This window comes from Pinus tabuliformis, chromosome 4_1 (genome assembly GCF_031772625.1).
Source record: "Pinus tabuliformis cultivar Carrire ecotype Pingquan chromosome 4_1, CPIR1, whole genome shotgun sequence".
Taxonomy (NCBI): domain Eukaryota; kingdom Viridiplantae; phylum Streptophyta; class Pinopsida; order Pinales; family Pinaceae; genus Pinus; species Pinus tabuliformis.
In genome coordinates, this window is record NC_142303.1 from 808,405,863 (window position 1) to 808,415,244 (window position 9,382).

At 38.6% G+C, this 9,382-nt stretch overlaps 1 pseudogene; it reads right to left on the reverse strand.

Moving 5' to 3' along the window:
• Positions 1–8,870, reverse strand: part of LOC149178690 (uncharacterized) — a 40,702-nt pseudogene extending 31,832 nt beyond the window's left edge.
• Between the last annotated feature and the right edge of the window lie 512 nt (positions 8,871–9,382).

Here is a 9,382-nt window from a genome sequence, read left to right on the forward strand (position 1 = left end):
GAGGAAATATCTAGAACAAGACTTATGAAAGTCACCAATAATTGATAGCAGTAGCGTCTGTCAATCACCATTCAGATCAACAACCAAGATTTCCTTCTGTCCTCCCTCTGCCTCTGTTCCACCTGAAACCACACAAAAGCTGTGAACTAGAACCAAAATCTTCTAACATAGTGCCAACAATGCATTATTAGAAGATTATCTGTTCCCCCTGAACCTGTGTCGGATGGTCTCTGTCAGACCCATATCAGAATATCTTCAACCACAGCCTGTCCCTACTGATATCCATCAAACCTCCATATACGCGACTGTCTCTGCACAAACCGGCGTATGTACGCAGATCCTCCTTAAGCAACTCGCGTACACCCATTTTTCTCTGAAACAGACAAGATTTAACAGCAAGATGATGCATCAACTACTCCCAGCTTCTGTCTGAGGTATTCAAATGTCTCCCTGGGCAGTGGTTTGGTGAGAATATCAGCAACTTGTTCCTTAGAAGGAACATACTCCAATTTGACCTTTTGTTCCAACACTTGTTCCCGGAGAAAGTGATACTTGATCGGTATGTGCTTGGTCTTTGAATGCATGACTGGGTTCTTTGAAATGTTGATTGCACTTGTATTATCACATAAGATGGAGATAGGTGGTGTACAAGTGATTTGAAAATCCTACAAGGTTTGCATCATCCAAAGAAGTTGAGTGAAACAAGATGCAACAGCCACATATTCCGCTTCAGCTGTAGATAAAGCAATCGAACTCTGTTTCTTGCTGAACCAAGATACTAATCTGGAACCCATAAAGAATCCACCACCACTTGTGCTCTTCCTGTCATCCACGCTTCCAGCCCAATCTACATTTGTATACGCATGAAGAGTGAGATCTGTATCTCTAGGATACCATAAGCCATAATTTTGAGTTCCTTAAAGATACTTGAAAATTCTCTTCACTGCCTAAAGATGAGTTTCCTTTGGATTTGCCTGAAATCTTCCAACTATTCCCACTGCATGCATGATGTCTGGTCGGGTACCTGTCAAATAAAGTAGACTTCCAATCATAGATCTGTATGTTGGTTGATGCACTGCTGTTGATTCATCATTTGCACTGAGGCTGCATCCTGTAACCATGGGGGTACATACTGGTTTCGAATCTTCCATGCCATACTTCTTCAGAATCTGCTTGAGGTACTTGGTTTGAGACAATAAGATACCGCCTTCATTTTGTTGGATTTGCAATCCAAGAAAGTATGTCAGTTCTCCAAGCAAGGACATTTCGAATTCTTTTTGCATCACCAAGGCAAAACTTTGACTCATAGCTTCTTCATTGCTTCCAAAGATAATATCATCTACATACACAACAAGTATTAGCAATTTGTTATTTTCAATTTTTATATAGAGATTGCTATCTGCTGATCCCTTTGAAAAACCTTGTTGATGAAGATATTTGTCCAACCAGTAGTACCAAGCCCTTGGAGCCTGTTTAAGACCATAGAGATCTTTTTTTAGTCTGCATACAAGATTTGGATCATTCCCAAGAATGAAACCATCTGGTTGCTCAATGTACACTTCTTCTTCTAAGTATCCATTCAGAAAGGCTGATTTCACGTCCATTTGAAATACTTTGAACTTCTGAAAGCTTGAGAGAGAAAGGAACATTCAGATGGCCTCAAGTCTAGCAACGGGAGCAAAATTTTCTTCAAAGTCTATTCCTTCTTGTTGAGCATACCCTTTACATACAAGTCTGGCCTTGTTTCTGATTACTTCTCCATTTTCATTCAACTTATTTTTAAAGATCCATTTTGTCCCTATGACATTCTTATCTTTTGGTCTAGGAACCAACTCCCAAGTGTTGTTCTTTTCGATCTGCTCAAGTTCTTCATCCATTGCTTTGACCCAGCATTCATCTTTGCATGCCTCTTTTACATTTTGTGGCTTAGTGGAGGAGAGAAATGCCAAATAGCTTGAGGCTTCTGCAATTTTTCTTCTTGTTTGTACACCTGCCTCTTTCTGTCCCAAAATATGAGATTCTAGATGATTCTTCTGAACGTACCTGGATGGAGTCTTTTCTTCTATCCTTATCTATTCCTCTGATGCCTCTTGAGGTTCTTCTTCATCATCAGTCTGATTTGGAGAGTAGTCTTCATCCTCTTCGATATTTTCATAATTTACTTGCCTAGGAATGTATCCTTTTTCATCAATCACTACATCAATGCTGTCAACAATTCTTCCAAGTCTTTTATTGTAACACTTATATGCCTTGCTGTGGGGGGAATAACCAAGGAGAATGCCATCATCTGCTCTGAGTTCAAGTTTTCCAAGTTGTTCATCATTGTTCTTAATATAGCATTTGCTTCCAAAATTTTTGAAATGCTTTACGAAGGAGTCTCACCATACCAGAGCTCATGAGGAGTTTGAGTGTTGTTCACTCAGACATTTGTTTTGTTGAGAATAACAACTGCAGCAAATGCAGCTTCACCCTAGAAGGTTGTGGGAGTTCCAGACTCATCAAGCATAGCACGACCCATTTGTTGGACCGTTCTGTTCATCCTTTCCACCACTCCATTTTGTTGAGGAGTCCTAGCTGTAAAGAATTCCCTTCTTATTCCATGTTCTTCACAAAAATCGAAAAATTCGTTTGAGGTAAACTCCCCACCTCTGTCGGATCTGAGGCACTTAATTTTGTGATCTGATTCATTTTCGGCCAAGGCTTTGAAGGATTTGAATTTTTTGAATGCGTCGTCTTTGTGCTTCATAAGTCCTAACCAAACCATCCTGGAGAAGTCATCAATGAATAATATAAAGTATTCTTCTCCTCGAGATGACCTTGTCCTAAATGGACCACATACATCTGTATGGACTAGTTCAAGAGGCCTACTAGCTGATCCTTCCTTCTCAGGGAAGTTAGTTCTGGTTTGCTTACCAAACTGACATGATTTTCATATGGTGTTGTCTGGAATTTTGATATTTGGAAGACCACGAACTGCCTGGTATTTGCATGCTTTCCTTATTTTTGAAAAGCTTAGATGCCCCAACCTCCGGTGCCATAACCAGTGTTCATCATCCTTGCTCAAATAGCATTGTTGTTGTCCTTCTTCAAATATGTATATATTATTTGGAGTTCTTTTGCCTTTGATCACTGTTTTTCCTGTATCAAGATCACGAACACTACATCCATTTGATCGAAATATTACCTCGGTTCCTTGATCGCACATCTGACTAACACTCAATAGATTATGCTTCAAGCCATCAACATACAAAACATTTCCAGCTTTGACCTTTTCTTTCAACTGAGCAGTGCCTTTTCCTTTTATGGCTGCAGGAGTATCATTTCCAAAAGAAACTTTCTTTCCCTTTTCTAAAGTAGTATATGATTCAAGTTTTTCTTTATCACCTGTCATATGCTTCGAACATCCACTGTCAATGTACCATAAATTTTCCTGTCCTTTTGCATAAAAGCTATCCCACATCTTTCTGGTTGCGGTTCCTTTATCTCCATGTTCTGGCACTTGAGGTTTGTTCCTTCTGAGTTGTCTTCCAAAACCTGCTCCTGCATTCAGAATCTTCATGACCGAAGTTATTACAAATAGAACATTCAATTTCATTTTCAAGGGCGGAAAAGTTGTTATAAGTCCTTTCTGTGATTCCAGTCATACTTCTTTGTTTTTGAGCTTCTCTAGTCATGATTGTCTTATAGGCAACACATTGAGCTGCTTTGTGACCAAAGTTATGGCAAGAGAAACATTGGCCATTGAAGAAACTTCTGCGATTATCAAATCTACCAGCCAAATGATTGTAGTTTCGATTGTCATCCATTCTTGAAGCAAATTGAGAAGTTTTTACCTGTGGCTGGTTGTAGCTTTTGTTCACCCTTAAGATGGATTGCCCTTGATTTACCTGGTGGTCTTTGTTTATTCTTGATGTCATTCGTCCCTGTTTTACCTGGTGATCTCCATTGGGCTTTTTCTCATTCCTCCTTGTTGCATCAAGATAACTCTTTGAGGTGGATGCTTGAGATGCTTCTCCATTATACCCCAGACCTGTCTTGATTAGTGGAGAACGTTGTACATTGATAATCTCATCCAGAGTTTCAGATCCTTTAACAAATTTAAGATTAAGAGCCCTTGTTTTCTCAATTTCTTTTCTAAGGCCAACAATTTCACATTCTAACTTCTCAAGAAATTTTTCTTTTTCATCAAGTTGGAATTGTAGAGTATCAATGATCATATTCTTTTCTTCTAAACATGTTTTGAGTCTAGAAATCTCTTCATAAAAACCATATACATCTATAGCATCCATGTAATCATCATCTTCGAAAGCCATTAAAAGTTTATAATCATTACCTCGTTCATCTTCGTCACTATTTGATAGACCATCACTATCTTCATGAGTGTAGTAACTTTTCTTAGTTACATTCTATTTCTTGCTCCATCTAACAGGTTCCTTTCCTTTGTCAAACTTATCCTTATGAGGACATTTGGCAGCATAGTGACCAACTCTTCCACAAGCAAAGCATTTGAAAGGTAACTTACCTCGGAACCGTCTAGTACCCCGTTGAAGATTTCTGACAAAATTTGATTCTTCTTCTTCTTCTGACACGTGTCCTGACTCATAGTACTCTCCTTTGCCTGAAGCCTTGAAGGCAGCTTATCTCTTGTCTGATGGACCTCCTTTCCTCATTTCATAAGCAGTTAGAATTCTGTGCAGCTGTGACATTTTAAGGTTTTGTAGATTCTCTTTTTCTTCTATTGCAGAAACTTTAGATTCAAACCTAGGGGACAAAGATCTTAGAACTTTTTCAATCACAACAGCCTCTTTTATTTCTTCACCCAATTTTTTCATACAATTAACAATATCATCTACACGAAGAAAATAGTTAGCCACACTTTCATCATTATACATCCTGAGATTTTCATACTAAATCCTAAGGGTTTGAAGTTTTGCTCGTTTTACCTGATCATCTCCTTCATAGCTCAGAACAATCTTGTCCCATATCTCTTTTGTGGATTTAAACTGCATTACCTTGACAAATTCTGATTGAGATAGGCATCCTAATAGAGTATTGACTGCCTTTGCATTTGTTTCATATTTCTTCTTCTTAGCCGGATCTGTAGGAGTTGCTGATGGAAAAGTATACCCTGTATCTATGATATCCCAGACTTCTGTACCAAGAGATTGAAGATAGGCAGTAACTCTTACCTTCTAATAAACAAAGTTTGTCCCATCAAAAATCGGTGACCTGATTGATTCTTCCCTCTCGTAGTTGCTCATGATGAAAGATCTTCCTTCAAGCGATCAAGCTTCTTCTGAAGGACCTGCTCTGATTCCAATTGTTGGAAATAATATTGAGAGTGGGGGTGAATCAGTATTATCAAGTCAAATATTCCTTTTTCAAAATCAAATGATATATGCTACTTCAGTTAATTAAACCCGTGTATATACGCAACTATGCAGAAGGAAACCCGCGTATATACGCAACTATGCAGAAGGAAACCCGCGTATACAATGCAAACTTTTAAATGACTTTATCTTTCTGATGATGATTATTAATATGTGTTTGAGAATCCAATAACCAGTAACCAGAAATAGTAAAATAGAGTGGAAAGACAATCGCACACAAGAACACAAGATATAAGGTGGAAACCCAATGTGGGTGAAAACCACCTGCTGCAATTCGTCTCTATATTCTCTTTAATTAGAAACTTATTTTTACAATTGTACTGGTGCAGTCCTTTACTAGTACGCAGGCTGCAACCTGCAGAGAGCTACAACTCTCTCTCGTTTTCCAACTTCTCCTGGAAGGGAGCTACAACCCCCTTAGCTCTTGCACTAGCCAAGATACTAGTACGTAGGTGCTGGCCTACAGAAGGCTACAACCTTCTCTTTCTTTCAGGGACCATATTTCATGAATTTTCAGATTGGATCCACGAATAGCATCAATCAAACATCAAGAATTTTTGCATCAGCCAATCACCTTTTCACCAATCTAAACTGAATCAAAATAAACACTTCCCTGACGAATGTACCCAGATCATAGTAACAGTACCCACACACCAAATCTGAACCCAGAACACTGCAGCAATAAACAAAAGCAGCAAGATCACAACTCAAAATATATATGCTACTTTAATAGCCTAAAACCTGCGTGCATACACTTCTGCATATGGAACAACCTGCGTATACACTGCTTTACTTCATTGAGCCAGCGTGTATACGCACCTTCGCTTCACTGAACCTGCATACAGATCTATAAAGGATAATTCACTCTTTCAGATATTCAAACAGTAATTAACCCAGATTATCAGTTTTATAGATCAAGCAAGCGCCACATATAACAGATCAAAATCATACAAAGATACTATCATTCAAGCTTAAGGATTATGATCCATCAATAGAACTTATCCATCTCTTTGCGCTAAGGTTCCTCCTTCATTCAACTCCAGATCTGTACCATAACCCAATTACTAGTATTCCAGATCTAGCACTTTATCAAATATTCAATAACAATTCAGATGATTCCTTGCCACATGATCTCCTTCCTCTTTTATAGTTTTAGGCCTTCCACAATACCACGTCCATAACCATAATAAACCAATACCACGGACCCAATACTTGGGATCAACACTTCTGACGAGGTACCATGGTCCAAAACCATAGGTTCAAATACCAAGGACTAACTACCACGGACCAAAGGTAAGTTCTCCAACATATACGCGCTTTTCCTTGCATGAAAGTGCGTGTATATGCAGACACACCTTTGAAACGTCTAACCCGTGTGTATACGCGTCTTCATCTAGATGAACCTACATATATGTCTTTTCCTTCATTCTGAAAGCCTGAACTGAGATCTGTTACCAAAGAGAGTTGCCATCAAGGACAACACCTGTGCCATAGCTCCAAACCTGTGCCATAATTCCAACTTTATTTTTGATGCATTTGTATCATTGATCGTGATTCCATATGCCTTCCTTAAACAACACAAGCACCATCATCAATAAACATTTTGATGCAAATCTTATTGAAATAAAGGAGATAGGTTAAATAATGAACACTTATGTGATCATGCTCCAAGTTTAAGCTACTATCCCAACAATTGTGCAAAATGATAGTAATAACAATGAAAACCATGAGTAAGAATAGGGTGAGAATGCGAATTAAACATGACAATTCTAGGGCCTAACAATAGCCATTGTCATAAAACACATATATAACCCACATAATAGCTGCAGAAATACCAATGAAATCATAGCCATATGATCCACATATATATCAATATAAGACTCATAGAAATACAAGGAGAAATAACCTTTCATTAATCATGCAAAATCCAAACCCAGGATGGGACTACCACATTCCGCTCGACCATAGAATGGCTAAGCAAAATCTCTCTTCAACCATTCACCCTTGTGCCATATTCCAAGCATGAATGTGGGGCTCAAACCAAAAGAACAAAATAGGGCTTTACCGTAATCCATACCAAATCACTAATCCAACACAATGAACATGTAATAATAGGCTTTACCGTGATATCCACCTGATCACTAGGCCAAACAAGCATGGATGCCACTGGATTTCTCCACCTACATAGTGAGGATTTTTCTTGTCTCTAGTCTCTCAAGCTTTACCGCAATCCAAGCTCGGATGACTAGGCCTTAAACCGAGACCCACTCTCTAAGCTTTACCACATATCCCAAACCCAGGATTACTCCTAATGGAGAGCAAACCACCTCTTGGATTTACCGTATATCCTTCCATTCACCAACAAGGATTCCTAGGTCCACAGAGGCAACACAATCTTGGCTTTAACGCAACCCACAGTTTGGCTTAGGGACCACTAGGCTAGTGGATTTACCGTGATCCTCAATTTTTTTTTATCAAACAGGCTACTATTTTCTTCATTTTCCATTAATTTCCTTCATTTTCCTCCTCACATGCAACCTATGACCTTTCACCTCCTTTTTCTCCTAATTTCCATTATTTTCATAAATAAATGTGCCAAAAATGCCATTTTGCCTTTCCAAAGCCTTTGCCCTTTCCTTTGCCAATTTCCTTAGCCATAATAAACCAAATGAACACCCACTAGGATGTTTTGCCAAACATTCATATTGGAATAAGTGTCCCATCATAGTGTCCTTATATATATTTTTACACGGATTTTTAACCAGGGTTGTTACAGGTATTTTGTCGCAGCTAGAAATATGCTTTGAGATGGTAAGAAAATATAGCCTTATCACCATAGGCTCTTGAACAACTAGAGAAGTAGAATACAAAGCTCCAACATACACTATTGTTATAGAAGGGATGAGACATGAAACAATATTTGCTTTGGCTCCTGTAAGTAGGCAAGAAAGCCATAATGCAAAACCTTCTCCCTCCTCCTCAACCAATTTTCCAAAATGCACAAGAAAAATAAGATGTTGGAATGGTGGCTCCAATTAACATGAAAAAAGTAGCTATAATGAATTGGTACCATTTTAGCAAGTCATGACAAATGATTGTCGAAAACTCTAACCAATGATTTGTGATATAGATTCCAATGTTGAGAAGCAAAATCCAAAATATCACACTGACAATCCTTTTCTTCTTCGAGAAGGCATCAATTTATCAAGTTCCAACAAAGAAGACACTGATTTATTAAGTTCCAGTTCAGGTTTGATGTCTAAATTTCTTCGGTGGGGATTAGAGTCGACTCGTGTTCAAAGTCGAGGAATTTTGTTCGAATACCCAAAAAGCTCACCACGATATCTTGGGTGTAAGCCAACCTCTGATGGTATAATTACCATATTACCGACCACTCCATAGGCATGGAATAGTTATATAATTTTTCACCAATATGGTGTGATGACTTGATGCATGCAAAATGTTAAGTGGGGAATGCATTATTATCACTTCTTCAACTACTCTATGATGGTGACCTTGACATTGGGGTTCTTGTTTAGTTTGTAGGTGCATGAGATCCTAGCAAAGCTTGCACTAATGATCTCCATGTCAGTATTGACATGAATGATCATGTCTATCACATAACACTAGGTGACATGCTGAGAAAATATGGATTCCCTAATGGGATCAAAATGTAGTTCATATTTCTAATCCATGTACGGTAAGAAGAAACCATAGGTGTTTCTCGCACCGCTGTCGTCGAGGGTCATGAAGAGGCTAGGAAGGAGGTACCATGGACAGATGAGCATGATGATGATAAGGAACCATACTTGGAGGACATTAATTTGTGGTCCTTAAAGATCAAACCCAAAACCGAGCTGAGGCTAGAGGCAAGGGTTTTTGTTACAAATGTCATTCCTATTCTTCTCTTCTTTGGTGGTTTCTTATATTCATGTGGATGAAGTGGCTCAAAATTCATAAATAGATTGCTAGTAAGATCTGTTGGGTTGCTC